The sequence below is a fragment of the Dasypus novemcinctus genome, chromosome 21, assembly GCF_030445035.2.
Source record: "Dasypus novemcinctus isolate mDasNov1 chromosome 21, mDasNov1.1.hap2, whole genome shotgun sequence".
Taxonomy (NCBI): domain Eukaryota; kingdom Metazoa; phylum Chordata; class Mammalia; order Cingulata; family Dasypodidae; genus Dasypus; species Dasypus novemcinctus.
The window spans coordinates 71,858,587-71,874,993 of record NC_080693.1 but is presented as its reverse complement, the minus strand read 5'-3'; the positions used below and the strand labels follow the sequence as shown (position 1 = coordinate 71,874,993).

General features: G+C 40.0%; 1 protein-coding gene across 4 annotated transcripts in view; it reads right to left on the bottom strand.

The window, feature by feature from the left end:
* Nucleotides 1–16,407, bottom strand: part of CEP112 (centrosomal protein 112) — a 575,007-nt gene that overhangs the window by 229,186 nt on the left and 329,414 nt on the right. The window lies entirely within an intron of this gene.

The window sequence follows — 16,407 nt, the reverse complement described above, 5'->3', positions numbered from 1 at the left end:
ATAAATATAATACCATCTAAAAGCTGTAATACTAATAGGAGTTTTGCTTTCTCTAAGTTTGCTTTTGCTCCCTGAAGTAACTCATTTCCTCTGGGGTCATCTGTTTGTTTAGTTCGGTCTTTCTCTTTTGTGCGCCTCAAATGTCAGCTATCCCTGGTTGTCTGTTTTCTCCAAGATGGAGGGAATAAAACACAGGCTGGACTCTCCGTATGCGTGTGTGACTGGTGTTTGTGTGGAAAGGGGCTCACTGTGCTTTAGGGTGAGCAGTGGTGAAGAGGTATTGTGAAGACCCCTAAAATGCCATAAGGCAAGGGCTTTCTCAGAGGTGCCAGGCTCCACAGCAGCGGCCTTGTAGTTCTTCCCGGACAGTTCATTCCTTTTCCTGGCCTGGGGAATAAGTGCCCAGCTGCTGGCAATTCTTGGCTTGTGGTAGAGTCCCCACCTGCTCTGTGTACTGACTTTCCCTGACTCCTTCCCTCTCCCTTCCGCCCCTCTCCCGACCTGGCATCTCTGAGGGGGTCCTTCCTAAGCTGCAGTCTTCTTCCTAGAGCCAGAGTGGCTTTCTCAGCACTGCTTCCAGAAACGAGTTCAAGAGTTTTGTCTGCTGATGGCCACTCACGTTTTCTTTGTTGTGGTGGGTTTATGCCTTTTAAACAATTATCATTATTTTAAAGAGACCTAGTGAGGGACAGGAAATAAATTAATGCAATCCCATTGTCTGGGGTTTCTGTGTGTGTGCTTTAAATGAACATGATGCTAATCTCTGAAGTTTTTTTTTCTATTTTTGTTTTTTATAAAAGCAGTCATAGGTTTACAGAAGAATCATGGAGAAATCAGAGAGTTCCCATATACTGTCACCCTCCCACACAGTTTTCCCTATAATTATAATTATTATTTTTGTATTGCAGTTATATAGGGAGGACTCTACTGTGCACAGAAAGATGCATTTATATTTCTGTTCTAATTTAATGGTTTTCATTTTATTCAATTCTAGATGTCCTGGGCCACATCTCCTTGGCCGGTCTGATTGCAGCCCAGCTGAAGTGGGAAGCTGAAACATGATTCCAGCTGGTAGGGCTCAATTTTTCCACCTTGGGCCTTCTCTAAACTAGGGAAGGCCATTCTGCCCAAGGGCCAGCACAGCCAGGAAGTTCAAGGAACAGATGCTCCTGAACAGAGCACCCTCAACCAAAGGAGACGGAATGGCATGGGGAAATGCTCCTGTCTCCCATGAACTGTTGGGACAATTTTGCGGTGCAATCTAGAAGATAATCTGGGGGGGCCCTCAGCAGGCTGAGTCCCCTTGCTCTCAGTAGTAACCAGTTCAGTAAGGGACTCCACTTTGGCCAGTCTCCCATTCCCGTCTCACCCTCCCCATCACCTCACTTCATATTCCTCCTCAGTAAACCACCTGTATTCAAATTCTCCTCAGCCTCAGTTTTCAGGGTAACCCAAACCAAGACAATACCAGGCACAATTAAGCTCTTCATAAAGTGCTTTGTAAAATGATGTAAAATTGCAAAGGAAATGGCAGCCAGGATTTTTCTTAAACGTCCAGTTTATCCTTCATTACAGTCAATTCCAATGCCGTTAGTTTAAAAATTAATATGCAAAAGTTATTGTGATATGAGATAAATTTATAAAGAGCTTTAACGAAGAATTCAAACATTGAATACAGTATTGCAGTCATTATAAGCACAGGTATTTTGATATCTTTAAGTTAATATTATGTAACAACAATTCTGCTAACCAATTTAGTGAATTGCTTACAAGTAACCTTGAATAAAGTAAAAGTAGAGATGTACAAAAAGGAAGCCAACCATATATACAAAGAGAATGTCTGGGACACATTCATCAATTGAGAAGAGCTTTCAACTAATTTTTGGATGATAGCAACCAGATAGGAGTATATTGAGATGTCAAAGGATGAAACAGGCTGTGAAAGCCAGAGATAATGAGAAGACTTCTGCAGAGCTGGGAGCCAGTCTACCTCACAAAACCCTCTTGAGAGGCTCTGGGCGAAGGTGAAGGCATAAGTGAGACATGAGAATGAAAACAGGCCACTGAAGGTCTGTGCACAGATGAGGTGGGACCCTCCCAACCTGCAGATTGCAGGCAGTCTTGGTAAAAAAGAAATGACACCTTCCAAGGTGGATTCTAGAATTCCAGACTAAGGCCCTCCTCATACTAGCCTTTAAAAGGCCTGAATTCCAACATGCCTTCTGGTCCCAGTAACCCCATGAGTCTGACAGAAACTAGAAAATGCAAGGAAACTGATTTGCCCTTGGAGTCTTCCAAAGGAACCAGTATTTTGACACCTTGATTTTAGTCCCATAAGGCTCATTTCAGATCTCAACCTCCAGAGCTGTAAGATAATAAATTTTTATTGTTTAAAGCTACAAAGTGTGTGGTAATTTGCTACAGCAGCAATAGGAAATTAATACACTATTCCTCTCTTATAAAAATGAAGAGAAAGCAAGAATCACCAAGCACTTAAGAAAAGCCAAGACAAATAAATTTAAAAGACAAATATCAAGATAAATAGAAAAACCAGCTCCGAGGAAAGAGATAATTCAGGGAACAGAACTTTTAAAAAATGATTCTAATTCATGAAACTTGGAGAAAGGAAAATTTATTACATTTATCAAATGAGAACAAGATGCCCTGAAAAATAAATAGAAGTACAAAATGATCTCTTAGAGCCTTAAAATATGATCCTTGAGAAGAAAGGAAGCAAATCTACAAAAGCATTGAGTGAAATGACAAAAATGAAGGAAAACATGAGAAAAAAATGAGTCATGAAGACTAATCCAGGATATTCAATGTACAACAGGAGCTCCCTGTAAAGATAACAACAAAAACGAGACAATTATCAACAAAACAATACAAAAGAATTTTCCAAAGCTGGAAAAGGACATGTGCCAAGTCACATCAATTATGAAATTTCAGAAGACCACATATTTATTTATTTCAATTATATCTTTGATTTTAAAAAGTACTATTTGGGTTTTTTTTCATCCTACTTGGAAATTTTTGATAGTCTCTGCTTGCATTCACATAGTTATGATTCATATTTTACTTCTTTAAACATTTCACACATATTATGTATTAGAAATTATATGATGTCCTTTGAAGTAAAAATCTATTGGTTATTTCTGCTGATCTCACTCATGTTCATTTGTTTTCTCACATTTGTGCATTTTACAAACTAGTATTTTCTTTCTTCTCAACTTGTGGGATACCCGTGGGCCTCAGTTGGGAAGGCTTCCACCAAAGGGAATTTTTATTTGCTTTTAACAAGGAGTGAGGGAACAATACCAGTGAGGCCCATTTTGTGCCTCCTTAGAGGATCCCAGGCTTAGAGTGAAAATACCAAATCCAGCTTCCCTGCCTTGTAATGGGCCTAAAAGCTCAATCTCCAGATTGGTCCACTAATATTGCTCTTGGGGCAACCCCAGCTTTCCAGTCTATGTTTTGTTCACCAATTCAGTTTGTCTTTATTTTGGGAGAGCTTAGGAGTGGGGAGAGATGGTCTTTAACGTTTTCCCTTCCTTCCTATGAACCCACAAATGCATCAAAAGTATGCTTTAGCTAGAATGTAGAATGAGAGGTCCTTTCAGACTATCTTAATTCATAATACAGCTACAAGTAGAAGTTCAGACATGATTCTTTTAACCTAGAATTTTATACCCTTGGAAGATATGAGGGCAAAATAATGAACTTTCCCACTAATGAAAGACTCAAAAAGTTCACCTCCAACCACTTCTTACTGAGGTATTATTTTTTAAAAAACCATTCTAGCAAAATGAGAAAACAAATCAGGAGAGCAGTGAAAGAAAGTCTGAGGGCAACAGCTATGCAGCAGTCCTACAGGGCAACCTGCCCATATGAAGTGTGAGAGTGGAGAGTGAGCTCCAGTCAAAAACCAACCAAGAGATTCTATTCCCAAATGCAATAATGGCAAGAATGAGAAACCCTGAGAATGTGATGCAGATATATTAGCTATGAGAAAGAGGCAATTAGAAATTCAATAAAAATCAAAATAGGTACAAGGTCACAGCATCTCATGCCCTTGATGTTAGAATTTTCTCTTAAGAATGGCCTGGAAGTCATACACCAAGTTCTTAGAAAAGGAAATGATGGTTTGGTACATTTTTTAAAATCATAAAATAATATCATGTTATTTTTCACCTTTCAAAATCAGTCATGACTTGGTTGTAACCACAAAATGAAATGTAAATATTGACAGACTGTGATGGTTAGGCTAATGTGTCACCTTGGCTAGGTAATAGTGCCCAGTTGTAACTGCCTAGTTGTTAGCACTGGGCTAACTGTAACACAAGGGCATTTATGGACTTTAGTCACCACTGACTTTACTGCAGTGGTAAAACATAGATAGCTGATTACAATTACATCAATCAGGGAGACTGCCATCAGCAATGAGTGATGCTTTAGCCAATCAGTTGAATGCCTTAAAAGGGGAAGTGATTCCAGCATTGAGTGAGAATTTCCCAGCTCATCTTTGGACAGCCAACGTCTCCCAGAACTCATCAAGAACCTTTATTAAACTTTCATTGGAGCCCCTGGTTGCAGACTACTTGCGGAACCTGGACTTGTGCATCCCCTGGGTCAGGTGAGAGACTTATAAAATCACATACAATTAACAAATATCTCCTGTTGATTCTATTTCCCTAGAGAACCCTGACTAATACAGACTTAATGTTGAAAGTAAATGCGTATCTGGCAAAAGGAGGGAGGAAAAGGGAAGGCGAGAGAAATAAGGCAAGGGCCTCATATCTTTCACTTAGATAGAAAAAAGTCAAGGACTGACCAAAGTTAATGGAAGAAGAAAATGACTTAAAAGTACATTATTTAAAATTATTAACGTTAAAGAGAAGAACTATAAATAATCATTATTCAATACAGGAAAACAAGGGGGGAAGAAAAGGATAGTATGTGGTAATTATTGACTCCTTTTGTATCAAAGGGTCAATAAATATCTAAATTCAACAAATCCAGATACAGAGATGTGAGCATACTGTTCCATTAAGGAAGCAACCAATACAAGATGTAAAACAAAAAATGGTTAAAAGAGGTCTCTTTTGGAGATTGGGATGGGACTAGACTACTGACTTTTTTTTTCATAAACTCTAACATAGTATTTGTTCCTAGGTACCTATGCTATTTTGAAGAAAATAAATATTAAAAATAGATCAGGGAGCAGATGCAGCTCAAATGGTTGAACGCCTGCTTCCCATGTACAAGGTTCAGGATTCAATCCCCAATATCTCCTAAAAACAAAACAAACAAATGAAAAAAAACCAACTCTCCTTGGGGAGTGGATGTAGCTCAGTGGTTGAGTGCCTGCTTCCCTTGTACAGTGTCCTGGTTCAGTCCCTGGTACCTCCTAAAAAAAAATAGATCATATGTAAAAAACAAAATTCAATTTTTAAAAAAAGGGACTACCTCATGGAGGCAGATGAATTTCTGAAGGCAGTTTCAAGTTATTCAGCCTACGGTGCAAGCCATGGGAAATGTGGGTAATGTGAAAAAAGTCACCGTCAAAGACCTTTCTAAGTTAGACTGGTGGTCTCTTCTGAGGAAGCTCGACTTGCATGCTTTCTGAAGTCCTTGATTTACGGTTAAGCATACTCTGTAGAGCCAATTAACAAGTTTGTAATTTTGAAGAGTGAAGAAGTACTCAGAGAACTGGGCTGTGTCCTGCCTCTGACTTCAGTAAGGAAGTAACCTGTGGCCAAGTGCTTGATGCCTGCTAATAACCATCATAACTTTTTTTATTCAAGGGATAAAACCCTCCCCTGATTGTTCAACCTCAGAATCTTTGCCTAATTAAGGAGCAACACTCATCGCTTCCAAAGCAAACTCTCAATGTCAGATGATAAAGTTTCTGATTATGATGAAAACAAAAAATAGGAATAGGCTGAAAGTAAAAGGAAGTCAAATGCCCTCTGGGATATACAGCAATGGTTCTCTCTGTACTAGAACTGATGTATTTTCCCCTTTGTGTCATTTTTATGAGAACAGATGTAGCCAACTTTACACACTGATTTCAGAGACTGAAAGGCTGTGTGTGCGTGTGTGTTTTCGCCTTGGCTATTAAACATAGCTTCAAACAACCATCTTATTATTTTACCCCTTAAAAGTTGATTTATTGCCTGGAAAGGAGCTAAAGACGTTCCTGAAGATGATCTCAGACTATGTTCCCTTTGCCAAATAACCGTCCTTAATTATAACATCATACCCATTGGACGTGGATAAAAAGAACAAGTGGTGGCTCTGTGGTACAACAGTGCACCATGACACAGGCCCGCATTTGTCCTCACAGTAGTAACTCTTCCATGGTATAAGAGTGGATTTCCACATATTGAATTTAGTTTATATGCCAGAGAAGCACCTGGAAAGTCTCTAAGATCAAAACCCCATCAATCTAAATGATCATTACCAGAAGACCACAAAATTAAAGATATTCTGTATATTAACCCCCACTTTTTGATGAATTTAATGTAAATTATGAGGAGGAGCAGCAAACTCGATAGAGATACTGTTCTGACATCAGGGACTGAGAAGTATAATTCATTCCTTGGCTGACTGTGGTGACTTTTAGCAATGAACTTAAAAAATGATTTTTGTTGACTGTGTTCCTGTTGCTGGTTATGGATATTTTGGGAAGCGGAGGATTATTTACAGACAAAATAATTTTGTATTTGATTTAAAAAAAATAAAATTGGGAAGCGGACTTAGCCCAGTGGTTAGGGCGTCCGTCTGCCACATGGGGGGTCCGCGGTTTGAGCCACGGGTATCCTTGACCTGTGTGCGGCTGGCCCACGCACAGTGCTGATGCGTGCAAGGAGTGCCGTGCCATGCAGGGGTGTCCCCTGCATAGGGGAGCCCCACGCGTAAGGAGTGCGCCCCGAAAGGAGAGCTGCCCAGCACAAAAGAAAGTTCAGCCAGCCCAGGAATGGCACCGCACACACGAAGAGCTCACACAACAACATGACGCAACAAAAAGAGACACAGATTCCTGTGCCGCTAACAACAACAGAAGCGGACATAGAAGAACACGCAGCAAAACAGACACAGAGAATAGACAATTGGGGCAGAGGGAGGGAGGGGAAGGGGAGAGAAAAAAAATTAAAACATAAAAAGAAATCATAAGGGAAGAAAACCGTACTCTCTCCAGTGGGAGAAACCACCACAGAAGCAGAGTAGGATGTGTGCATGGCAGAAGGACTCAACTTCCACCCCTCCCATGGACCTTCCAGAATGGCCTGGGTCTCCTTCTTCATGGCCCAAAATGCTTCATCATGCTTCTAACACTGACTTAGCACATTAATTTAAAATTACGATTCTTTGTCTTTTACCCCTTGTGTAACATTCATTTTTATATCTTCAACAGCTAGCAAAGTACTGGAAACTGAGTACATGTTGGATGAATATTCTTTAATTCTAATCATATTACCAAAACGGTTACCAGTTCTCTGAAGCCATCATTATTTTGAGAGTTCATGAATATGCTCTGCATATTTTAGAAGTCAAGTTTTAAAAATATGATAGGGGAATGAGTACAGCCCAGACCAGGGCCAATATCTGCAGAATAGTTCAGTTTATTTATTTGTACCCATTCATTCACTGATTAAGCATCAGCACTTATGCTAAGCCCTCTGCTAAGGGTACTGGGGATACGAGACAAATAAGATATAGTTTCTCCTCTGGACGACACAACCAGGTAAATACTAATGACACTGTAATTATGGACTTACCCCAGACGTATAATTTGTTATTATATACCAGAAATTTTGCAAAAGCTTAAAGAGATGGGAATGATAAATACCCTGGTGATGCCATACACCAAAGAACAAATGAAACCAGCAAACTTTAAAAGGACATTGAGGGTCCTGTGAGAGCCCAGCATCAAGCCAACCCCTTTTCCGTTATCCAGACCAAGCCTCGAGCCACATGGGACTGCTCAGGCAGGGCCTAACCTGGCTTTCCTGTGGCTCTTCTTGATCAGTGAATCTGCCTTGACTAATACAGATGTTTGCAAATATATGCACCAGGAACTTCTTTATGTGTAGGGTATACAAGTGAGGAAATGAATAAGATCTCTCTTTGCAGTCTATTTGGGGGACTAGATGAAAAAGTAATACATATGTAATTATAACTTGAGAAAAGTGCCATGAAGGTAACCAACAAGGTACTCTGACGGAGAGACCAGTAGGGGTAAACCTTCTAAATAGTCATTAGGGAAGGTCTATCTGGAGCTGACCATCAGGCTCAGACTTAAACAATGAGAAGCCAAGCATAAAACGACAGGAGAGAGACAGACAGACAGACAGACAGACAGACAGAGACAGAGAGAGACAGAGACAGAGAGCGCCACAACTTGTCTGGAGAAGTAGCCCAGGAACAGAAATTCTTTGCTGGAGCCAGTACAGGTAGGAATGGTTGAACTCTGATCAGTTGCTGCGCTCAGGGTAGAATGGCTTGAAAGTCAAAGACTGCAAGGGGCCCAGCTGTAGGGAGGGCTCAGCTCTTTCCCAAATTTTACCTCCAGGTTTTTAAAGAGAAGACTGCAGAAAATCCCCTGGTGCTTCCAGAAAAGGGAAGGGGAAAGCAGTCATTTTGAAATACCCTGAAGGGCCTGTTCTTCTTAACAAAAAACTGCCCTCAGGGGAAACTACCAGAGCCTAACCAAGTACACCGGACCTAGAACAAAAGCTCCAATTCCCGGGAGATTTGAAGGTAAGAAACAACAGGATGGAGGAAAGGACAGGTTAGCTCAAGTATAGTTAAAAAGGGACAGTAGATGGAGAAGAAGTTGGGGAGGCCAGATTATGTGGGGACTGCAGTCCTGGCTAAGAAGCTTCGATTTTATTCTTAAGAAAGGTTAATGAAGGATTTTAAGTAGGGGAGTTTTCTAATATGTAAACGGACATTTAAAAAAAGGTAATTATAGCTGGTTAAAGGAACAAGAGAAAAAGTAAGATCAGTTAGTAGACTATTCTAGAAGTATAAATGAAAGGGTGGTGCCCTGGATTAGGGTAGTGGGTAAAAGTGAATCAAGTATGGAAAGAAATGAATGGATTGGAGGCCTATTTGGGGGGCAAAATCTACAGTATAATATTTACTGATAGATTAAGACAAAGAGAAAAATTAAGGGTGGCTTCCAAGTACTGGCCTGAACAATGAGTGTATAGTAATGCTATTTAGAGACATAGGGAAGTTGGGGGGTGGGGGGGGTTCAGTTCTGGATGTGTGAAATTGGAGATATTTGTGAGCTGGCTAAGAGAAGATACCAAGAAGTAGCTGGATAGTTGAGTCCAGAGCTCAGTGAGGGAACTTTATAATTACTAGCTAGCATATAGTTGATATTTAAGGCCACTGAAATGCAGGTGACCTCAAAGAAGATAAGGGGAGGCAGACTCTAGTATTCAGTGTAAAGTAGAAGAACTGGTGCAGATAAAAGAACTTGAGCTGGAGAAGTCAGAGAAGTAGGGGGAATCTAGGATTGAGAAGATATAGACAGAATGCAACAGGATAAAGTGAAAAGGATATATTCGGTGATGAAAACCTGGATGGTTAAAAGCAGTGAAAGACTGGTTAGTCACAGTGTAATAAAAAATAGGTGAAGCTAAAATAGGACTTGGAGTGAAAAACAGTGATTTTATCAAGAGAAATCCAGCTTCTTCAGAGTAACTCAGTAAACTCTTATGTATCTACAAAAATATGTAAGGAGTAGGCACAGTGTATTTCCTGGTAAAATTCTGTATGAAAGTGTTTTAATCCTGTTTCCTTCCACGGGGAAGAAAAAAAGAACAGAAAATAAAATATTCTAGATTACGAGGAAGACCATAGACCATAGCTAAAGAATTAAAGTATTTGCTCCTCTACTGTTGTCTACAGAAGTTCTTCCAAACAGTTTATGCTTTGCTCATTTAAATACATATATTCAGAATTTCTTCTATCAATGTGTTAGATATTAATCTATAGTTTCAAATGGATTCTATCTGGAGTACATGTAAAACAAGGGTCCAGAATCTTCAACTCCGTATAATTATAGGGTACCAAACCTTCCAAGTAAATGGAAGAACCATTTTTATCCTGAAAAATAGCACACTTCTGATATAAAGCAGGTGCACATTATCCTGAGAAAAATTCCTAACAGATTGAGATTATTATTTATCCTGAATTACTATTAGAACATTAAAAAATAGTCACTTTCTATTTCAAGTGGCCTTAGATCTACGTTCTAGGTTTAAATTATCCTAAACTCCTTATTCAGTTACTTAAGTATTTGGTTCAAGGTAATATTTATCATTCAGTAACATACAGAGCAAATACAATGTTGAAATCAGCTTTCATAAATGATTTTTTTCCAGATCAATGATCAGATAAAGATAACTATTTTAATGCAAAGTAAACAACTGCTTTAAAATTAAGCTGCTTTTCTTTTTAAAAAATTAGCCTGAGTAAATGGATTATACTTCATTACCCTGCAGTGCACTTGAACACTGCATGAAGAATATGTAATAAAAGAGAGAATGAATCTTCACAGCCCTCTTGTCAAACTTTAAGAGATACCAATCAACCAAACACCTCGATAATAGTCATGAGACTGCTGTTTTAATTAGCTGGTGATATTTTTTACCAAGAATCTCAGATGATGAAACTGTTTTTCCTTGTATTGAACCAGCTTGGCCCAGACTAGCCTGTCCCGCAGTGACATGTATATTGAATACAAATCAGACAGCACAGCTTTAAATCTGTGTTGCAGCTCTCATTTCCAATTCGAGAACTGTACTATAATCATAAGCTTCTGGTGGATGAAAGGAAATCAGCTCTCTGAATATTAGCTAATGCCACATTTGCAAGTCCTGAAGAGATCTGTGCTGTTAAAAAAAAAAAAAAGATCATTTCGCGTGAACCTATATATATGAATTGCTTTGTACAGCTCAACTGATAGAAGCAATGCCTGTGCTGGGATTAAACCCTTTTCATCATAAAACCTCATCTGGTTCGGAGTCCAAGTCCATCAAACCTTTTTCCTTTAAAGTCCCGCCTTTGATTCTACATCAATTTATTCAAACCGCAGCTGGGTGGCTGAAAACGAAAGGACAGCATCATTTAAACCAACCATGTTCCCAACTTGAAAGAAAGGCTATAATTAAAAAAATGGGCATAAAAGAATGGAAATGGGATAATATTTTTTAATGGTAGTTCAAAGGCCGACAGATGTCAGAGCCTTTGAAGATGTCAGTACACTGAGTAAAAAGTTGCCGTAAAAGAGCTTTCCTGAGAGGTGAAGCAGCTTTTTAATGGCTGAAAAAACCCTTGCAGACACATCCTTGTGTTTTTAATTTGTCAGAGTTTCTGCAGTATTTTCTGATTAATGACACATGATTATAACTGCATAGCAGACATATTTTTATACTTGGTTAAATGAATAGTTTATTCCACATTCCTTTAGAACTAGATAAGAATAGGGACACTTTCCTAGGAAGCCCAAAACTATTCTGATTGCTTTACATATTTATGCTAATTTTGTGGGACTGACCAAATTCCGAGTTACTATATGTTGCTAGCTTTTATTCTTTAGTAGTCTGATTGCTAGTAACATTACAATCACATGTGGTAGTTAGAATGCAATTCACAGCAGTTTCATTCTTTTCATGTACATGGAACAATATGTGCCTGAATAATTAATTTGTGCACCAAGTCATGTCAAACCAAATTAATGTTTAAAAACATTCTGGGGCTCAACCTACAACACCATAGGCTGCCACAGAGTTCAGATGAGAAAGAGTTGCTTAGGGAAAAAATTGCAGCCATAACTACAGTATGACGTTAATGCCTACTCAACACGAATGAGCTGTAATACTGCGTGTAAAATGCTGGAGAACACTTTGCTAAGATTTGGGGGAAGGGCTTGGAGTATCCCCAAACGATTTGCCCTTCTAAATGGTTCTGACATGTCACTTTGATTTGTTCTGTGAAATTACCTCACAACCTTCAAGAATGTTAACCACAAGTCTAGTGGGTGGTAGCAAAAAGAGGTTTTTCCCACCAATGGGTATGCCTGTAGCCCATGGCCTTGGTGATATGCGGGAGGGAGAGGTCCCCAGCTTTGCAGAGACAGACCTGCGTTCTCTTACGAGCTGCATAGCTTGCATCTGCGCTGTAAAAACTGCGATAATATATACTTCCTCCCAGAAAGCCTGTGAAAGTGCCTAGCACATAATAATTGTGCTTGATTCTTTTCTGCAGACTAGATAATACATGGAACAATTAAAATTAGGCCATTTCTAGTTGAACATGCTCATAGTTCTGTATACAACAAAACCATATTTTAATGAAAATGACCATTTTAAATGAAAATGGATGCTAAAATTTCCCACTGTTCCATGTCCAAAGCGTTTGTAATTACTGCTCCCTTCTTTACTTAACGCTGTAATCTTACTGCCCCAGAACTCTGAAGTATATACCTTGTTTGCTTCTGACATCTACCCTTTAGCCCAGTCTTACAAGGGCATCTGGGAGCAGCTCGGCAGATGGGGTACTAGGGTGGGCCTGGGGCGCAGGAGAGGGAATAACATTCTCCAGCAGGCTCAGGCAACAGGCCTGGGAAGAGCAGGAGGAGGCAGTCTTCCAATCCCAAGAGCAGGTCTCCCTGGAGGTGTAGGCGGGAGGCCGGCCACCTGACCCTGACGCAGCAGACTTGCAATCTTCTCACTGGGACTGCCGAGGTTTTCTGTGAGGACGGAGGCATCGGGGGATGTATTTTTCTAAGGGAGAGGCTTTCCCTCTAGGCGATTACAGTGTTGGCAGGTGAGGGTGGTCTCCAGCACCCTCCTACTTCCTTGTCTGCCTCCCCAACTCTTTCCCTTGCCATGTGCACCCTCACCTCCAGAAGTCCAAGTCTGAAGAGCACACCCCTATGGCATCCCCCCCAGAAAGGTAGCTTTCTGTAACATGCCTCTTCCACCTGTTTTTTATATTCTTTCCATCACCAAAACTCCCATTGCAGCTGGATGAGAATAATATCATTTCGTTTTAAGGTGTCTATTACAGCCATTTTCCTCTTTAGCTCAATTTTGTTCAGATCTTCCTTTAGGTGAAGGCTTCCTGCATCCTTCAGGCATGTTCAGTCTTTTGGTTCCCCAGTGCCAGGCAGGTAACTAGATAACAGCAATTATCTAATTTGCAATCCTTTCTCCACTTGCTAAATTGCCTGGCAAGACCATGAACTCTTTCAGGGAAAGGCTAGGTCTTATTTGTTTGGTATCCTCTTTACACAATAACTGTTTCATGCAGGTATTCAGTAAATAATGAATGAAAAAGAGATAAATACAGAATTCTTTGGAGATATATTTTCACCTTAAAAGAGATCATATGTTCTTTTTACCAAATATCTACTCATTTTAATTTTCAAGTGCTTATAAATTACATATTCAAACCTTTACTGTATCTCTATCCATTTTTAATTTTTAAATGCAAGCATGTGTTACCTATTCAAGACAAATGCATTAAATTAAAATAAAGAAAATTGGCAAGCAAGAGAGAGAACATTAGCCAGCTCAGACAAATCCTAGAGATATTTCAAGCAATGTAACTGATAGATTCCAGGCAGTTAGAAGAATATTCTGGAGTAAGTGCTTTCTCACAGCCATGTGACTCTGTCTGAGCATCTGGGCATATTCTAGGGGCTTTTGAGCAGCTTGTGGATCTCCTGGATCTCCTTATCTAACTTTAGCCTCTCTCAGCTCCTCAGACACTTGGCTCTTGCATGGACCCAGGTAAAACCTGCTCCTATCTTCTCCCAGAATTGAGTTGTGCCTTGCTTCTCCAGGTGAAGTATGACGCGTTCTTAGTACCCAACCTGAGAAAGCGCTCTGTAGACCTGAAATCTAACCACTTTCACGAGCAACTGTGAGACTGAAGATGCTGATGGGTGTGCAACTGATCCTCCTCACATCACTAAGGAAACCTGGCTTAGTGCAGCCCACAAGGCATGGCTGATGCTGCCAATAACCCACTTGAGTAACTTCATTCATCTGGGCCTCATGCTTCCTGCCTCTGAAATGGACTCCTGATCTCAAAGTCCAAATGCAAACACAGAATTATGCTATGGAGAATCAGTCTTCATAGGACTGTTCTTCAGTTGGTACAACTGGCCATTTATGTTGTATGGCCACAGTTCACAACTTGAAAAAATTAAACTCACATTTACAGAGCTATTGAAAACTATATGCCTATTTGAAAATTCCAGGAGTTAGATATTACTGCTTTCTTCTTCTTCTCCTGCCTCTTTCAATAACACTTTCTCTTGATTCCCTTCCTATCTCTCTGGACTCTACACTCAGTCACTGTTCTCAGTCTTATCCAACTGTTTCTTCCATCTTCCCTGTAGGCAACGAGTGTCTTCAATTCTCATTCTATCCCCCCTGTAGGCACTGTAGGCACAGAGTGTCTTTGATTCTCATTCTATGCCCCCTTCTCAGAAGATCTTATCTTCACCCCTGTCATCCAACACCATCCATGCTGCTGACTCCAAATCTTTATTTCCAGTGGAGAGATCTTTTTTGAACTCTAGCCCTGTATCTGCACTTGCTTAAGTGGCATCTACACCTAAATATCTGTAGTACATCAAGGCCTAACACCGCAACTCCTCTCTATCCCTCACTGCCACATCAACTTTCTCCACTGCCAATGTTTAGTTGAGGCCCTCAGCATCTTTCCCAAAGATGACTCTTAACTAGTCATCCTTCCTCCAATCTCACTCCCCTCTAATACTTAAACCTCTGTTTAAGAGTCTTCAGTGACTTCTGATTGTTGAGAGCTATGGTCTCTAAACTTTTAAATTGGATACTCCTATACTACAAAGTTGGGGCATGCAACCCAGTGTGTATATGTATAAATTCGTAATATACTACTATAATTTGTAATATAGGACTATACTAATACATTATGTACATTACAAATACTGCACAAAATAGGTATTTGTAAAAGGTGAAATTAGAACAAACATAAACAGAAATTCTAATTTTTTTCTTCTATACCTTAATGTATACCACTGTGGAGAATATGGTTCTAAATAATTACCAAAGAGGGTAAAAAATAAAAATAAAAAAGCTAAATGTAGGATAATGCAGTGGAGAGATGAAAGATACATTACAGAAATAGAGGCAGTACAACCCTCACCTTGGAGACTACTGGTCCACAGGATCCAGCCTGACTCTTCAAAATAGTACAATATGTTCTCCAGATACTGATTCTGCTAGAATGCTTTGCTCACACTAATCTGCATATTGAATTGCTACTTGTTGTTAAAACTCAATGCATATGACATCTCCTTTATGCAACTTTTTCTGATCACCTCCCTTGACCCTATACCCCATGATGACCATGTCTTCTTTACTTGGGATCAAAGCACCTTTTCCACTTAATTGTACTTTGCTGTGAATATATTGGTAACCCTGAAGGGCCTGAAGGCTAGGCCAGCTAGAGGGGACCACAGAATATAACCTTCAATTTCCACAGACCCTCTGTCGTTCTCAGAGAGATGCTGATATCACTACTAGTTACTTACATACCTGGCGGGCAAAAGGTATGGAGCAAGACTTTCCAGAAAGTAGAGAGGGGGCAAAGTATTAATTTCTCCCATCCCACAAAATGGTAAAGAAAGTTTCTTAAAGGGCTGAGGAAATCATCACACCAATTAGGTGGCCTCAAGAGCAGAAGGGTGCCTTCAGCAGGAACTCTGAGGGCCTGGAGAGCTTGTCCTTCTGACCAGGGGTGACCAGGGGTGTTACTGCATCTCCTACTCTATGCAGCCTTCGCTGTGTGTTAAGATGCAGCCTTTGCCTGTGTTAAAGGAAATCAGTCTGTTTGTATCTATTGGTATGAATCATATTGCCATTCTTTTATGTCAGATGCATAATGCCTGTTTCCCACACAGATAATAACCTGGAGGGCAGGGACCATCCCATTTTGAATATTCCCAGGTCTTTGCCCAGTGCCTGACACATAGGAGGAGCTTAATAAATACCACCAAATAAATGAATATTACAGATATGTAAGATGATCAGCGATATTAAGTGACTTACCCAGGTTTATAGAGCTAGTAAGTGGCAGAACACTATGAACTAGCATCTCTGTCTTCATGCTTAATAAGAAATTGACCGTTGCATCCAGGACCCTGCTTTAATTATTACTTATACGTCAATGATGCCCAGATTTCTATCTCAGGAATCTCGACCTGTACACTCAACTCCCTGACTTATCTCCATCTGAACACTTAAGATGTAGGTGAGACTTAGCTTGGCAACAGAATTCTTGCTTTTGATTTTGTTCTCTCCCAGTCTTCCTCATCTTTGATATCATCTATCC